At 36.6% G+C, this 17,612-nt stretch overlaps 2 protein-coding genes across 2 annotated transcripts in view; both read left to right on the forward strand.

The window, feature by feature from the left end:
- The window catches only part of LOC148083378 (cystine/glutamate transporter), a 216,213-nt gene that overhangs the window by 108,092 nt on the left and 90,509 nt on the right, over window positions 1–17,612 (forward strand). The gene's annotated exons all lie outside the window — the stretch shown is intronic.
- The window catches only part of ptn (pleiotrophin), a 57,613-nt gene that overhangs the window by 25,130 nt on the left and 14,871 nt on the right, over window positions 1–17,612 (forward strand). The window lies entirely within an intron of this gene.

A 17,612-nucleotide genomic window follows, 5' to 3' on the forward strand; every position in this document is an offset into this window, starting at 1 on the left:
AATGTGTGAAAAGAATGACAAATAGTATTCAGTAAATGTGTTTCCTTTTTATTAGCTACTGGTCGAAAGAAAGTCACACCGATCGAATCTGGCCAAAACATTTCATGTCTGGAAAACAAGAGGAATGCTGTTTTCTTTTGGTTTTCTCTAGTTAGCAGTCATTAGAATAAAAACATTTAAAAAGGCATAAGCAAGAGTAGACACCTATATTTATACAAAATCATTGAATGATATGAGGAACACTATGAAGTTGACTTGCCAACTTTTCTCACACCAAAGGAAGTTGTGGCAAATCCATCACTCACAGGAAAAGTAGGTGTCGCATTCCCTGTGAGCTAAACACCCTTAAAATAGATCTGATTCCCTACCTTTTCCGCTTCTCATTGATAAATATAGAATCGTTCAGCCCCGGAAATTTTTTGTCATAGTAAGCTGCGCGCCGTCGATTTACAAACTAAAATACTTTTTCCAGACATTTAATGGCTTTTAACGAGGAAACATAAAGATAAATTCATCAACGGTGTGCATCTACTAACTCATTTTGTATAAATAAATGTACAAATACGTAACAAAATGTATAAATTCGGCACGGTCTATCTTCCCAGGATTATCTAAAGTTAGCCGTGAAGCTAAAATAAACGTGTGATGCTATCAAGGCAGTGGTAGTTGATCCAAGGGTGTAACCAATCACTGCCTTGGACTGATGTTCGACCCGCACACTTCATTTGCATACGGACAACAAAATGAAAAAAATTCAAATGTCAAAATATATAAATACCTAAATGAATAGAATACAAAATGTATAAATTAATAAATAAATGTCAAAATGTATAAATGACAAAATGTGTATTTATATGTAAAATAGCTCCATTCTTTGACAAAAATTAAATCAGAAGTTAAATATTTATTTTGACATATTGATATTTATCCAAACGTTTATACAGTTTGTTACATATTTAGATATTTGTTACTTATTTATACATTTATATATGTATTTATACATAAGTCATTTATCGTCCTTTATAGTTAGAATAATGATGATGACATGTCATCAATCTCTAAATGGTGAGGCATCGGTTCTTAAATTCAGGCTTTTCTTTTTGTTGCCACCAAGGCTGAAATAGCAACAACCATGCTCAGAACCAAGTCAGTAGCTGTTCCTATTTTCTAGGAGATGTTAAGTACTTTCAATGACTGACTTTTCTTCTCTTCTTTTCTTTGTTATCTGGTCTTTTGTGTCATATGGGAAGTGGCTGGTGATAGGCCTGTTATTGTATCTTTTATAATGAGACCAACTGAGTTTCTATTAGCAAAACAAATTCACAACCTGGAACCTTGAAGTGAAGACATGTCATCACTCCGAAAAAGAAAGCTTTTAGCATGAGTCCAAAGATACTTAAGATGTAGAGTAATCTTTTGGGTAATGGGAATATTAAATATGACTGATCAAGTCCTTTTTATGAGTGAGATAGCACATAGGTAAGTCGGTTTATAGCCTTGGTGTGGTTGCAGGAGTTCAAGAATCTTAGGGTTCTGTTTACAAGTGATGGCAAGAAGTTCCTTCAGGAGTTGATCTCATAGTGTCCTCAGCCATGGAACCCACTATCGGTCACACAAACCCAAAAGACAACAATGTTTGTTTCTCGTTTCCACCTCTCTGTTAAAAAAAAAAAAACGAACTCTCTAGCTTTCACCGTATCTTAAATCTTCCTCCTCATGTGGGGGTCTTGGAGAAAGTCCTGCCAAGCACTGACTAAGTCAGCAAGCGTGCTGTGAGGGAAGCTCTCAGACCTGGGATCCTAATGAGTGTTTGAGAAGCTGGTGTGGGATTACCCCGTAACTGGAGGCTTCATCACTCCAGCAGCATGTCATGTTCCAGCTCTGCCTCGCAGTGTGAGTCCCAGCTCGGGAGAAGTAGGTGGGATACCTCAGTGGAGGAACGTCGGCGTGCGTGGAGGTGGAAGATGTAGGTTATTTGAGGCAGTCAAATTCAAAAGGATGAGCAATATCTTCTCCCCTGTGTCTGGTGGGCCTGGAGTGCTTCTGCCAAATTGTAAGTCACCAGCGTTAGAACCGAATTATGAACACAGGCTCCCGAATCAATGCTTTTGTCTTTGTTAATTTCAGTTTTATTAACATTCTGCTAGCCCCAAATCTTTCACTACTAATAGGAGTAGTGAACGCCCATGTCTGGTGATTCACCTCTCGTAAAATGCCTTTAAACGTTTGTCCATCATTGCTGTTCTAGAAACATTTTTTTTAAACACGAGACGCTAGTAGTGACAGAGACTGAGTTGAATCATTGAATACCGATGAGAGTTTTCTCTCGTGGTTCTCAGACTTCATCACCGGATCCATGATCAACACAATTTAAAGTTACTTAGTAATTTTCTAAGGACCCAAAGGTAACTTGTGTCCTTTATTTTGTGCATTATTCATCATTGATCTCTGTGAAATCATTTTAATAGAGCCAGAGAGTGAAGACGCTGCAGATCGCACTGATAACACACAAACATCAAATCACTATTTATTGATTTGATGCATTTTCCCATGATGAAGACAGCATAAACAACGCTCTATCTTCAGGCCATAAGAAGTCACTGTAAGTTATTGGCAAAGTTAGGTTATCAATCATGGTTTGAAGGCTATTTAAAAAAGGCCACTTAATAATAACCTTTAAGGGCAACTATTGTTAAAACTAAACTCTCCTGACTCACTCATATGTTGAAGTCTTCCTCTCCAATATGAAGTAAGTTCTTCATCATGACCATGTTTTGAACTTATTACTTGATAAAGTTCTCCCCAGTCTGAAATCTGGGCGAATGAGAGGTTCCAAGAGCTCCTCCAACCAGCTGTAATCACGCTCCGCTTTGTTTATACACTGAGCTTATACACTTTGGAAGTGGAGACTTCCGGGATTGATGACATGCGGTGACAAATTTTGATGCAAGATTGAACAAGTGTTTTCAGTGGCCAGATTTCAAGTCCATTTTTCTGATGTAAATATTTAAATGAAAAGAGAGTTTTGTACAAACAGACACAGACTGATGATACCATAGAGGTTGAAGATCTATTTAAGACACATTTCAATCAACCAATGAGCCCATTAAAGAAACTTATGGTCCTTTTCCACACATCCTTGTAAGATGTCAATCAGAGCCAGTGTTAACGGTCTTATCAACTTGAGCTAAACAATCTACTTTCTAGTAAGGAAGAACGAGTTCCAATTTATTTCCCATGTTCATCATTACAAGTTGACAACGAATAAATATGGCCCATATGCCCATCACTGGGTAAAGACACAAATACAAGTTACAGCAGACTTGGCAGGCCCACATGAGGTCAAAATAATATTACAAAATTGACCATTAAGAAGTGTTTCTGGTGGCTATCTAACCGTTTTATTACTATATATAATATATATTAATAAAATCTAGTACTATGCTGTAGAAAACTGACGAGAAACTGTTTCCTTCAACAAGAAAAGTCTCTAAACTTATTATGTCACAACACGATCTGGAGCTCGTAATCCATGTGTTTTCTCGTTTAGACTATTGTAACAGTTTATTTTGGTGTCTAAACAAGAAGGAGCTGTCTCGCCTGCAGTTGATACAAAAGTCTGACCTGCTCTAGTAGAAGAACTCACATTTCCCCGATCCTTAAAACTCTTCACTGGCTGCCAGTTTCTTTCATGATCCATTTTAAAATTCTGGTTCTTACTTTCAGATCTATTCATGGTCAGGCTCCTCCTTACATCAGTGATCTGATCCAGCCTTAAACCCCAGCTCTGGCTCTGAGGTCTGTGGATCAGATTCTACTGATGGTTCCTGAACACGCTTCAGGACCAGAGGAGAGAAATCCTTCCAGGCTGTTGCTCTTAAGCTTTGGAACGATCTTCTTCTGTGTTTGATGATCTACTGACTCCTTCAAGAAACATCTTAAGACATTTTTTATTTGTTCAGGCTTTTCCCTCATTTTCTGGGACTCCTGTGTTTGTCTTATGTGTCTTGAACATTTAAAATATATATTTTAAGTGTGTATTATTTTTGATTGTTAAAGCGCTTTGTGACCCTGGTCTAGAAAGGCGCTTTACAAATAACCATTACTTACTTACTTACTGACTTACTTACTTACAAAAGAATGCACGCATGCATGCATTTATTTGATGGTTGAATTAGACTGTTTTTTAAGCATCTGATGTATTTTATTTGAAATTGTAAAATACATTTACTTTTCAATGTTTACAATACTTCACAAAGACAAAGGCTTATTTAAAAATGCCCTTATATACAGTTTATTTCAGTGATACACATTCTTTATGTGTCCCTATCTTCTTTGGACTTGACTGCCCATTATAAATAGTGATATAGTTCGGCCACTGAAGAAGTTTAATAGGCAACCCCAGAGTTATAGTCCGGGGTCAGTCAATCAATTTATGAACATTTGTGGACTGGAAAAAAATATGGAAAGTTAAAGAAGTGAAAACTGCTGAAGCAAAACTGATCATTAAAGAAAAAAGAACATTTAGACTCTCTATTATCATAATCTCTTTCCTTTTATTGCACTGTTCTGCCGTTATGCCTGTCTTCTCTTCTGAGTGTCTGGCTGTGTGTGTGACTTAACAAAAAAAAAAGTCTGAGCAGTGAAGACTAAATAATTTCAACAGTCTCTTGAAAAGAACAGAGCACAAGGCGAAAACAGTGCTGATTGGTTAAAAACGTTTGCATTTGACCCCACTTAGGAAGGAAATAAAAACGTGTTCCTGCACTTTTTCTTCAACTCTATCAATGTCAACTTTTAATGATGATGGAAAAAAAATGCTTCTTTTTCTCCAACTATCTCCAGAAGTTTAACTGGTTTCACCTTGGACACTTTATCCAAGTTTAACAAAGTTATCTTATGATGAAAGGCACGCGCTGGAAAGTATCTACAGCTTAATTGAATCTACAGCAAAAAAAAAACACTTAATTCAAGGACAAATCCAATATTGCCTGGATGGTGTCTGTTCCTTACATTGACTTGAAGACTGATATTGGATTTTTTGCTCTGTTGTGAAGTGTCTGGGAAAAAAGAAAATCCCCCAAAACAGCCAGTGGTTTAAGTTGACCTTTAGGAATTGAGCTTTTTTATTTAGCATGATGCTGTTTTATTCATAAATCATGATGCAGTCTGGACTGGAGGGAGAATCTACGACTCAATTATTAATCCACCCCTCGGTAAATAGCAAAGACATTTTAGGGATGAAAAAGTTTGTGATGAACCCAGTTTTGACATTCAGACAAAATGAGGTCTTTATCTTGTTTGTTGTGATTCCGTTGATAACGCGGATGTCCCGGATTCGGTGACACAGCATTTCTGGCCTTAATTCTTTCAGTTCCACTCGAGATACAAATTATTTATGCTTTTAATTGGACCCGACCTGTCAGTGAAGTCATCCAGTCGGTATCTAGAATAACATAATTATATTTCATGCTTCAGGCGGAAAATATACATATAAAGAAAAACACTTAAATTCTCACCTTTCATTTGAAACTGCACCACAACCTTATCCACCGCTCCTTGCGGTGCTCTCCTATAAGGATAGGAAACAGCAATGAAATGAAAGTGTAGCAAGAGTGTGCTCTACGATACCGTTGAGAAAATTCAAGTTACTCCTGTGTGAGCTTATGAAGCAGTGTGTTAATTCTCCATAACCCTGTATTTCTCTTCAATTGTCTCGGGCTTTGAGTGGCTATTTTATGGAAGTCCCAGGTTAATGTTTATTTTACCTAAATTATGATCTATACAGATCTTGTACAATTGAAACACAACTACACAAAGCCATAAAGAGATTGATGGCCGGATAAAAAGTTTAATATGTATTTAGTAAATTATATTAAATATGAAATATTTATAGTGAATACTGCTTCAAGAGAACTCCTATCATTACTTCCTATAATGGTTAAATCTCACTGGAAAAAGATGTTCACTCCAGAAAGTAGTTGGTCCAGAATATAAAACTTTATTTTTGAGGATTCAACATCTAAAATTGAACAAACTAAGGACAGTGAGAACTGACAAATCTTCATGAAGTCATGATGTCCACATTTAGAGCTCACTAGGTTGTAGGTTTAAAAGTTGTGTGAGTTTTCATTAAGGTAGTTCAAATACAAAAAAATCACAAATAAAGGTCAACTAATGTGTTGATTTAAGTGTCTCTTAAATAGATGTTGGACTCTATTGTATCATCAGTATGTGTCTGTTTGTACAAAACTCTCTTTTCATTGAAATATTTACATTAGAAAATGATCTTAAGCCCCACCCACTTTCTGGAGATTAAATCTTGTTTACTATAACCACACCCACTCTTGCTGTGATTGGTCTATCATTGAGGTTTGTCACCGCGTGTGATCAATCCCGGAAGGGACCTGTTGTATAAACAAAGAGGAGCGTGATTACAGCTGGCTGGAGGAGGAGTGAAGCCATTAGTCCGCTCTCATAACCTCTTGTTCGCCGAGATTTCAGACAGGGAGAACTTTATACATATGATATTGATGATAAGTACTTACTGTACTTACTGTAGAGGAAGACTTCAACATTTGAAACATATTTGTAAGTTGTATTTTTTTTAATTCTCAAAACCATGGTCATCAGAAACAATGCTGTTGAATAATGATGCACCATTGCCAAAAACTGCATGAACATATTTATACAAAATTAGGTTAATCTTTTTTTTTGGCAGTTTTTTCGTTTGATCTCCCTGTTAAGTTGAATACGTATTTCAAGTACTTTCAGTACTGCATATGAAAACACTATCACTGACACGCTGCTGTTAAGTAGTTTGGTGGTCGCATGACATTGTCCTGACAAAGCTTTGTAATGAAGAGTATCATCTAGAGATTTCTACTGCATGGATCATGACTGTTCAAAAAACATCATTACAGTCAATAACTAAAAAGAGGAAAATTGAATTCATAGTTGCTTTAACTCAAAGAAGAACGTGCACACAATTCCCTCAAAGTACTATTTCATGCATCTTGAGTTGCTAGCGTCTACATTTCATTCTCAAATTTCCTTCCATCTCCAATATGAGCGTAGAAATGATTGTTTTTCCCGTTGCTTCCGCACGTCTGCTGGTTCATTAACAGAAAGCAACAAAATGGAGCACACTGGAAGTCACGGCAGCACAGCTTCTCCTTCCCGCAGTGCACATTTATCACAGCAGTGGCACCGGTTATTCTCGGCGCCGCACTGTAATATTAACTGGTATTCTGGCTGCTGCAGACTGATATTGGAAAGGTGAACGATACCTCGTAGCTGTCACTCAACGGGAGACGCTTGGAGAGTTCCTCAGCTCACACCACGGGACAATTAAAGGGGAACGTACTGTCGACTTCGCCGCGTAATGACCCTGTCACATGTCAAACTCAAGGCCCGGGGGCCAAATCCAGCCCACCAAGTCATTTAATGGGGCCCTCCGGATGGTTGGCCAGAGTTCAATAATGTTCATTTTTATGAAGATGCCAGTATTTTTGAGAGAAAAATTATGTCAAAGAAAATGACTTTGATGAAAGATAAACACTGGAATAATAAAGCGTCCAAGAATGTAAAGATAAAGATAAAGATCATTCTTCCTGATAACGACAGGTGGGAGTGCTAAAATATTTTGGCACCTTCTGTGAATGGGTATGACACCCATAAAAAAAGTTGTAAAAGAAGAAAAAGAATAGTACATTTTCACTTTCATTCATAATCAATCTTTTTCTTTTCTTGGACATGAATTATATTGTGACCAACATAACTCAAAAACAAATTAAACAATTTCAATGACATTCTTTAGTACATATTTATAAACGGACTGGATCCTTAACTCTTTATCGCTTAAGTACACACTTAAACATTTAAGTTAAGAAAAATGGCCCAGACCACAACACAAATGGAAAAGTCCCTCTGCCAACTTGAATAGGTTGAAAACATTTAAATTAAATTAAAAATACTATAAGTTACCAAACAATCGCTGGGCAGAATGTCACTGAGATGTAGGAGTGGAGTAAGGCAGTACTAACCAAGTACCAATTGGTGATATGGCAAGACCACATTTGATAGTTGATTTTTGTTTTCTATTTCAAATGTACACAAATTTCAATTTTTGAAATGATAGAACATCATTTTACTTTTGTACTTCAAAGCATGTTACTCCTATTGCAAGTGATGTGTTGATGAGGCTTCATGAAACATTTGATGAGGTATCATGATACAGCGTCTTCATTTTGGAAAGACCACTAGATGTCACTCTCTGCTTCATAATCTTTGCCTCTGATCTACTTATTCAATATAACCTGTCCTGATTTTTATACTGAGAGTGCAATGTAGTCTTCTTTCAAAATATAGACACTGTTGAAACCTCATCAACCTGTCAATATTTTGTACCATGTACAAACACCCTTTTTAATTCACTTGTGAAATGCGTTGCCGTGGTATCAATCTCATGCTCCACAAACTGGATGTATCTGGCTTTAATTACCGACCAAAAGCCTCGTACTCATCCAGAAAACCTAATAAACAGTCATGTAAGTTGTTCCGGAGAAACAAACATTTATAACTCTTAATGTTTCTACTCAATTATGAACGCACCCGGAATATTGACAGCTTCTTGGCCGTCGACAACTGCCAGGGCGTTCAGACCACACCATTCCACTCCAGGATCAGAGGGGGAGGCAAACACCGGCTATTTCTAGCAATCAAAAGGGAACCAGAAGAAAGAGAGAGAGAGAAAGAGAGAGAGAGAGAGAGAAAGAGAGAGAGAGAGAGATAAAGAGAAGGTGACAAGATGTCCCCTGCAGCGTCACACAGCTACTTCAATTGAAGCTTTTCTTCACAGGCAATAGAGATTAATGGTCAGGAAGAAAGAGTGTTGGAGTACGGGCAGAGCACAGCGACATTGGCATGATTTGAGATGATAAAACAATGCTGACTGGAAAAATATTCATGTGTGCTTGTTCAGCATATCAGCTCCATGTGTTACATCCATCACCGTTAGAGAGAAGTTTAAGAAAATCAAAGAGGAATACTTATATAGCTCTTTGACCTCCTCTAACAATTTCGTAAATATATATTTGGTATACTGTATATATATATATAGATATATATATATATATATATCTATATATATATATAGATATATATATATATATATCTATATATATATATATCTGGAGTATCTGGAATCCTAATTGAATTATAATCTGTACTAGTAGGATTCCAGATCCTACTATCCTACTACTATATTGGAATCTGAATATTGGAATTCCAATCTGTCCTAAGGCAAATGGGAATTCTACCAGAAACAATCTCCAATTCTAACCGGAGAAATTCGTAACCCTAACTCTTCTAGTACAGATTGGAATTCCAATCTATACATATATTTAGATATTTGTATAGGTATAGTTAGGTAGATAACAATTAAGCTAAATTAACAATCTAATAAATTCATATAGATGTGTTTTATATGTTTGTTAATACATGTTGGCTATTGCGAAAAAACAGCCTCCAGAATAGCATTAGCTTCTTTTAATCAAAGTTATTTTGCACCTAAATTCAATTTTCCAATAAACCTCTTCTCAAGCTTGATGAACGTTAATGTCGCTGTGAAAGACTGTTTACTTCCATCTTTATTAGTTTCTTTGCTAGTCGTCAGACACCTGCTATGAATCCTAAAGACTTCATGGTGATCGCTCGCTTGATTGCCTCTTATTTTACTCAAAACGCTCCTCCTCTACCAAATCAATCAAGTGTCCCATAAGATGCCATCTTTAACACCTTAAGTGATGCTTAGTTCTCCACTTAAAGCTTGTACCATCTTCTTCAACGAATGAATAAAACAGGCTTTAATTTTCTCCACACCGCAGAGTCCTTTATCCAGATGATGGTACGGATTTAATCATCTCGCATAAACTTGAATGTAGGATTTATGAACCGAATTAAGCTTACCGACGTCTCACTGATGTTAGCTGAGCCTTCATATCATCTGACAGTCGTATTAAGGCTTATTAAATTGGATGTGAGGTTCCTTAATTCATTGCTGAAAAGAGGAAATTACGCTGGTGGAATTTGGATGACTTGGGAAGGTGTAGGTAAAGGGAAATGACATGTCAATCTTGTGTGGTCAGACACGAAATATCTTAGCATGGTCTTACATTACATTTTTAAGTTTATATTTATAAAAACCTCTTGTTACATAAATATAAGAGTCATTTTATATTCTTTAAAATATTTTAGTAATTTAAGAAAGGGCTCTAATGCTGATCACACATTTCTGCAACAATTATCTCTTATTCGTTGTTGATCGAAGTCAAAATTGAGTTGTTCTTAATAATTTTTTGCTTTTGGTGTGGATAGATTTAACTGGTATTATTGGAGTCGTAATTGAAATGGATTAATTTCACCAATGTCCAAGAAACTACCACAAGTGGAAAGGTTCAATCCACCATAGCAACGCTGTCTCCTTCTGCCATTGTTTGTGTATGACGTGGCTTTGATATCCCAAAAGAAAAAGAAAAAAGCATGGTAAAATAAAGGTAAAATATATACAGTAATGTCTGGAATTTATTAATGGGGTACACAGGTTTCAACCACAAAATCAGGCGAAACATTTTAAGTGTTTACACATTTACCTATGATTTGTTTCCAGTGCAGCCGGTTCGACTAATGATGAAAATGTAACTTTAACTTCCCTCTTTCCTTAGGCTCTTGTTACACTAATCTAACCACAATTTTATGATTGTGTGTGAAACTCTTTTATTGGTTTTGCTATGGGTGTAACTGGATGAGCGGGGCTCAAGATATAGCGAATCCTGTTAGAGGGCAGAGCATGTATGACATAGAACTGAAGCCTGAAAAGTTTATGGACCCAAGACAATACAAATCTAGACTAAAATCCACCAATCTATATTTCGTCAACAATATTTGACTGATCGTACAGTAGATTGATCTGTTCAATGTTTCTCACCCAGCTTTACCTCGTGAGCTATCTCGTCCAAACACTTACGACTTGTCCACTTCCATCTCCAGATTTTGTCTGCAATTGAACACTTTGTCAAAGTCTGTCAAAGTAGTTTTTTGCACGAAACAACATCAAAGTTAGGAAGTCCAGAGTGGAATTAATGGAGAGTGAACTAAATCCATATCAAATATCACTTTTCAACGCCCACTTAGAGCTTTTTAAATCCTCAATTAATTCATTATTCACAATGGCTAATGGTATTTAATTGATTTCAAATTTCCTCTTTCAAAGCCTCCCCATTGAGCTCTATGAAACGTTGATAATGAAAAGAGCTGAATAGCGGGGAAAAAACAAAAACAAAAAATAGGGTTCAGCGCTTTCATTCTGTCGCTCAGTTTACAATTCTGAATTATGCGGTTTATAAAGGAGAATGTGGACAAATAGAGGGGTGGGAAGATAAGTGACAGATCGGGCGCTCTGAGGTGGAGATATAATAAGATCAGGGTAATGGAGGTGTTCATGCATGAAACCGAGGTCTTCCATTTGGACAGTTTCTGCTGTCATGCGTTCACTGAGCCATTGTTTTTCTTCCTCATTATAATGTTTTTTTTTCAATCTTGTCATTCTTCACCTCTGTTCAAACTATTTTCACTGCACAGCCTCAAACGTCGAGAGGAATGAACCACACATGCTGTTTTAGTTCCGCGGGGGTCTCCAAGAGATAGCAGGGACCCTCCCCTCCCACACACCCCTACTCCCATTGTCTGACCTTTAGAAAAACACAAGTCAGAAATTGTCCACCATTTTCCTCTAATCACCTGTAAAAAAAAAAAGAGAAAAGAAGCTGTTACCCTCAATTTAAGAAGTCATTGCGGTGACAGGAATTCAATTGAAGCCATTACTGTACTTGTTACAGTCAAATCCTCTTAATTTCTTCTTTTTTTCTCAAACACAAGTTATTCAATCTTTATATCAGCTTTTTTTAAACCATCAAGAAGCGAAGCCATGAGGCCGATTGGTCAGGATTGTGTCTGACGAGGCAGTAAGTGAAGGTTCTGTGTGCAACTTCTAGGACAGCGACTGCAATCTCCACCTGTGACGGAGGAATCAATAATCCCGGACAAATGATAATGGGGCTGGAAAGCGGAGCTGGAAACGAATGATACAGTCAAAAGAAACGATTCGGAGACTTGTTTTAAATTATTTTCTGAAGGTACAGTTGCCAAAAAGTATCATCCCACAGAGCAAGCCCGACCTCGTGATGCATCGCAGGATGGATTATGGCTTAAATCAAACTCGGATGAATCACTCGTCTTTATCTGGTCTTTGATCCACCCCCGGGGTCACCGGCTAGCTACATGTGCCAGTCCAACATCAAAAGGACCTGGGGTTTTAAGAATGAACCGTTTTAACACATGAATGCATGAGTATTTATTTTTTTTAAAATTCAGATACATCTACAAGGAAAACTTGACATGTTTTTTTTAATTTTTTTTTATCATAAATGAACAACCACTCACTGTTAAAGGTTTTCTTAAATAAAATAAACTAAAAGAGTGGAAAGAAAACATCAAAAAATGTCTTAAATATAACATGAAATGCATGCTGGGAGGCTCTTTTATTTTAGAAAGAATGAGTTTGATTCTATTGTTTCTCATGTTGAGAGGCAACATTTTTTTTCAATCTTTAAGAATAGAAAAGAATTTCGCTGTAAGAAAAGGGAAATTGCATTTTTGGAAAAAAAAAAAAAAGGATGTCCAACATATTATGATTAACTAAATGAGAGAAAGGATTTACTTTGTTGTTTTTTATTGTCCTGGAAATTCCTCTCAGTACTAGTCTCCTTCCTCTTCTGTGGTCAAATGGTGACTCGGCGCGTCAGATCAGCGTTAAAAGATTATAATTTAACTAAGTGAAACCGAAGGCTACACAAGTTTACAGGGAGCAAACTTTATTTAACTTTTTCAGAAAATAAAGTTAAAACTTGGGATAGTATCGATCAAAAACCCTGGACCACAACATATAGAATTTCTCCACAAATTGAAATTCTCTATTTTAATCTGCAATAACTAGGCATTTACTTTTATAATAATAATAATAATCTCTATTTATATAGCGCCTTTCTAGACCAGGGTCACAAAGCACTTTTGGCCAGCATAAAGCAGTGTTGTTCAGTATACTTAAGTAGTTCTTCCACAACATTATTATTTTTATTAACAGGCTTTTGAATCTTTTCTTACTTCAACTGACAGAAAAAAACATTTCTGTGGATGTTCGAAAAGTTTGAAAAGTACTAGTGCAAACAAAAAGTTGCAGACACAGATGCTGCTTCACAAGACCAACGCTTCTTTGGTTGCATTCTCATTTCATTATTCTACACTCGAGAGAGTCGATTTATCGTCGCATAAAACACTGTTTGAGAAAAACACGTAAGAGTTATAAAACTTCGTTTGATGGCAATCTGGAACCAACATTAACCTGATAATTCATAATGTTTGAATTGTTTCTTAATGGTGTACATTACGTTTTTTATCTTTATTTGTATGTTTCCTTGACCCTGTGCACAAAGGACGATTAGCCAAATAGATAGATAAATAGATTGACTTTATTCATCTCTCTGGAGATCTCATTAGGGAAATTGGGTTTTCAGTTCAGTACAGCCAGTTTCAATTTAACAGACTAGAATACATCATACTAACACTGAGTTCCTGCCCCCGAATTCAGTATTATAAATTCTGATAGCACAAGGAATGAATGAATCCCTGAGTCTATTAGTGTTGCATCTGGGTAAGAGATTGAAGTGTAATAATTGAATCATTCTTTGAAAGCACAGACATGTAAATAAATACACAACTAAACAATATTGTACACAAGAGCAACTTCGTAAGATTAGCTTGTCTTAATAATACAATTAAGCATTTTGCAGATTGTAAGAATTTCATGTTAAACGATATTTGCTATTTCATTTAGTTTTTTTTAAAGACAATCATATTTGGTTATTGAACACACACTGTATACTTATTATTTTTTTTTAATTATTATTTAAAATGGTGCAGGATTGATAATAAGCACTGCAAAGTGTTTTCACTCTTCCTCTTCTTCCATTCTCTTTAAATTCATAATGGATTCATTAAACCTCTGGCTATTTCATTCATGTAGCGTCGATTCAGCTGCCTTGATGCTGAGATCAGATAAAGAATTAGATTCTTCTTTATGTAGCCATGTGGGATTATGTCTGTTCAATCCATGTTCTGCATCCAGGCGTTTTTTTTCCCCCCCTCTTATGTGTTTACTGGCGCACACAAAGACTCATTGAAGAGTCATCGATCCACGGCCAGTATTGGCTTTCCTCTTGCCTTCCTTTTGCACTCACGAACACGCCGCTGTGTTCAAGATCAATGGGGCAAATGGAGGGGTTGATAGCACTAATTCTGAACGACATGAGAGCCCCATTGACCACTGGATGCTTCTCCTCTTGCAGGTAAAGTATCCGCCACCGCGACAGGTTTGCAAAACACGCATCCTGCTCCACAGCTCCCGGGGAAACCCGAGTGTGTCTGGGCTTAATTGCATGCGGTTGATAAATTTGACTTTATTTGGCTTACGCTTGAAACACAAGTGCTTTTGTTCTCTGAAGATGGATGCTTGGAGGCAAAAAGTAGCACAGCTCTTTATCTCCCTTTTTCTGTTCTGTTCAAGGGATGGTACACACACACACACACACACACACACACACACACACACACACACACACACACACACACACACACACACACACACACACACACACACACACACACACACACACACACACACACACACACACACACACACACACACACACACACACTCCTCCTTGCAAACCATCTGGGACTCACTTACTTAAATAAAAATTGCTGTGTTTCTGTACTCCAGATGTGAAATAATTCAAAGAATGACACCAAACATTCCATTCATTCATTTCCAACCACTTAACCCTCTTTTTTTGACAGAGTTTAATGGTCAGGATCTAAATGTTAACAAGACAAATAACCTTTAGTTCAGGAAGTGGTCATAATATTTTTTAGGACAGCAGAAGTTGTGGCCTTGAACCTCAGGGGACTTTCACACATTGAGAACTTAACGTCTGTTTTGCTCAAAGATCTGAGATATGCCCCCCTTTTTGGAGTCTGTAATGGAGGGCTGGGATTTTTCCTTAATGTCTTCCTCGGTGTGCAGCAAGGGTGAAGTATTTTGCCAGAGGCAACCCAAATGAAAGTTGCAGGAAATGATGTACCGGGTAGAAACAAACCAAAAAGATGTTGCCTCATTGAAAAACAGACAAAGTTTGAACTGCACAACAAAAACCATGCAGGACTTCTTCAAGCATACAAGTGCTTGATAAGGTACTTGTGGGGCTGAAAACAGACTTGGGCTGTCAATATTTAAGCGTCCTTGATTGGAACAAGGGAATGCCCCCTTCAGTACATGACCTGTATGACATTGGTCATTCTACATTGGCCCAGTGTGCAAGGAGCAACACCTGGTTTTGAAAGGTAAAGACAATTTAAACGTTTGTTCTATTAAAAGTGTTAAAAGTTGCAGTTCAACGAGTGACCACTGGAGGCTTCATGCAGAAAGAAACCCAGCTAAAAACAACACTAACAAAGACAATTTGATTATTGATTAAAAAAAAAAGGCTTGAGTCTTAAACACTTTTTTAATCAGCACTGTATGGGGGTTGAATTTACTTTGATTATATGCCCATTAATCAGGTGCTAGTTGACTGACAAGTGAGTCTGTAGAAACCCCCACAGCCTCAAATAAATGGAGGTGGTTTCATAACCCAATCATAATTAATTGACTAGAGTCTGGCTAAACAGGAAGGCTGTAATTCCGAGATTGCCACAAGCGCTAATGAACCGGGGTTCAGTTACCGACGGGTGACATCACAGATTATACTTCCATATTTTATTCAGTCTTTGTAAACGTCCTAAACACCACCACATGGCTTTTGTTCCTGATGCTCCTGCAACAAATAATTACAAAGCTCTACCATCCCACTTATGACACCATTTAACAAAATCAATACCCCTCTAATATTGGTTAATGGAAAAGCCTTGAGTGAAAACTTCTCTTAATGCCCATCACATTCCCCAATTAATGTCTTATTATTATGTTTATTTTTCTTAATGAAAATTAACTGAAGTTTGTCATTAGAACTTTTTGCTGAACCCTTTCCTTGTGCACACATTTTTGCCATAAGACGAAGACAAGTAGAAGAGTTTCAGAGGTGAAATTGTAAGGTTCACTTACCGTGGCTAAGAAACGTTTTTTGACTTATGTGCAAATGGTTTTAAAAAGAAAAGTTTAGAAAATATCAGTTGCAACGTTATTTTCGAGAGTTGACACCAGTTTATATTTGAGGAGGAAAAAGTAGCATTAATGGATCATTGTAGTTTGTGATTTAAGATTATAAGGTTAAAAAAATTATTTGTAGTTTAAAAGCCAGTTTTTTTCTGCTCACTTTTACGTCTAATACTCTCGCATACCTTTTACTTTGATTTTGACAGCCCTAAAAATGCCTGTTTTCCCAAGAATACCCTGCTGTCTTTATTTTTGCTTTCATACACAAGATACATTGGTTTATTCCCTGTGTGATGACTTCTCTATTGTAGCGTTGGAATGATGAATAAAAACAAGTTTGACTGTGATTTTACACGTTCATGGCAAACTCCATTCCATTTGCAATTTCATCTGACTCTGCATAAAAAAAACCTATCTCTTCCTACATGTCATCTGTTTCATTTGGATCAGAAAATTAATCCAAACATCTCTGAGGCATTTTAATATCCATAGGTGCAAATGTTTTTTATTTTATTTATTTATTTTTATTTCGCCAGGTTTCAACAAATCAAACACGGCACTGAAATGCCTCCCGGGCACTCCTTAACCTTAAAATGTTTCGATGAACCGCTGATCCATGAATTGTGCTGCAAGACCTGATTTGTTCCGCAGACATGTTTGGCATAACCTTTTTTGAAAACTGATGTTCTTTAAATGTGAGTCCTCAAGGCAAAACCACCAGCCATCCACATATGTTGGACTCAAAACTTTTAAGGATAATAAAAGTTGTATTTTTGTGTGACTTGATTTTTTTATCAGTAATTCCAACACAGCTCCTTTTTTTTTTGCCGTAAAATACTTTTGAATTTACGGACAAACGATTTTTGTGGTCCAGTTAAAGTCAAGAAATCTAACAAACATATTCGTTGAATGACAAATTGTGATAGAATGAAACAAAATGAATAATTCAATTAATCTGTAACTTTAATGAGGGAAATTAATGACTATGAAAAGTCCTTTTCAGGGATGTATTGAGACAATATGAAAACATTAATTGTATACTTGCATACAAAAAATACTGTACAATTAATCAGTTTAGATTGACTGCATCTTGTATCTTTTAAGGCTGAAATGGCGTTTCATGGTTGTTTTTTTTTCCTTTTTTTTTTAAAGATATATCTCGTTACTTAAAGGTGTCCAGCGTTCAAAATCTTTTTAAAATATTTTATATTTCAATTAAGAGAAAGAAGTTTAATTATACTGTTAATTTCCAATGTGACGGAAGATTTTTGCGGCATAGAATTCC

Source organism: Callionymus lyra, chromosome 3 (genome assembly GCF_982586985.1).
Source record: "Callionymus lyra chromosome 3, fCalLyr1.hap1.1, whole genome shotgun sequence".
Lineage (NCBI taxonomy): Eukaryota > Metazoa > Chordata > Actinopteri > Syngnathiformes > Callionymidae > Callionymus > Callionymus lyra.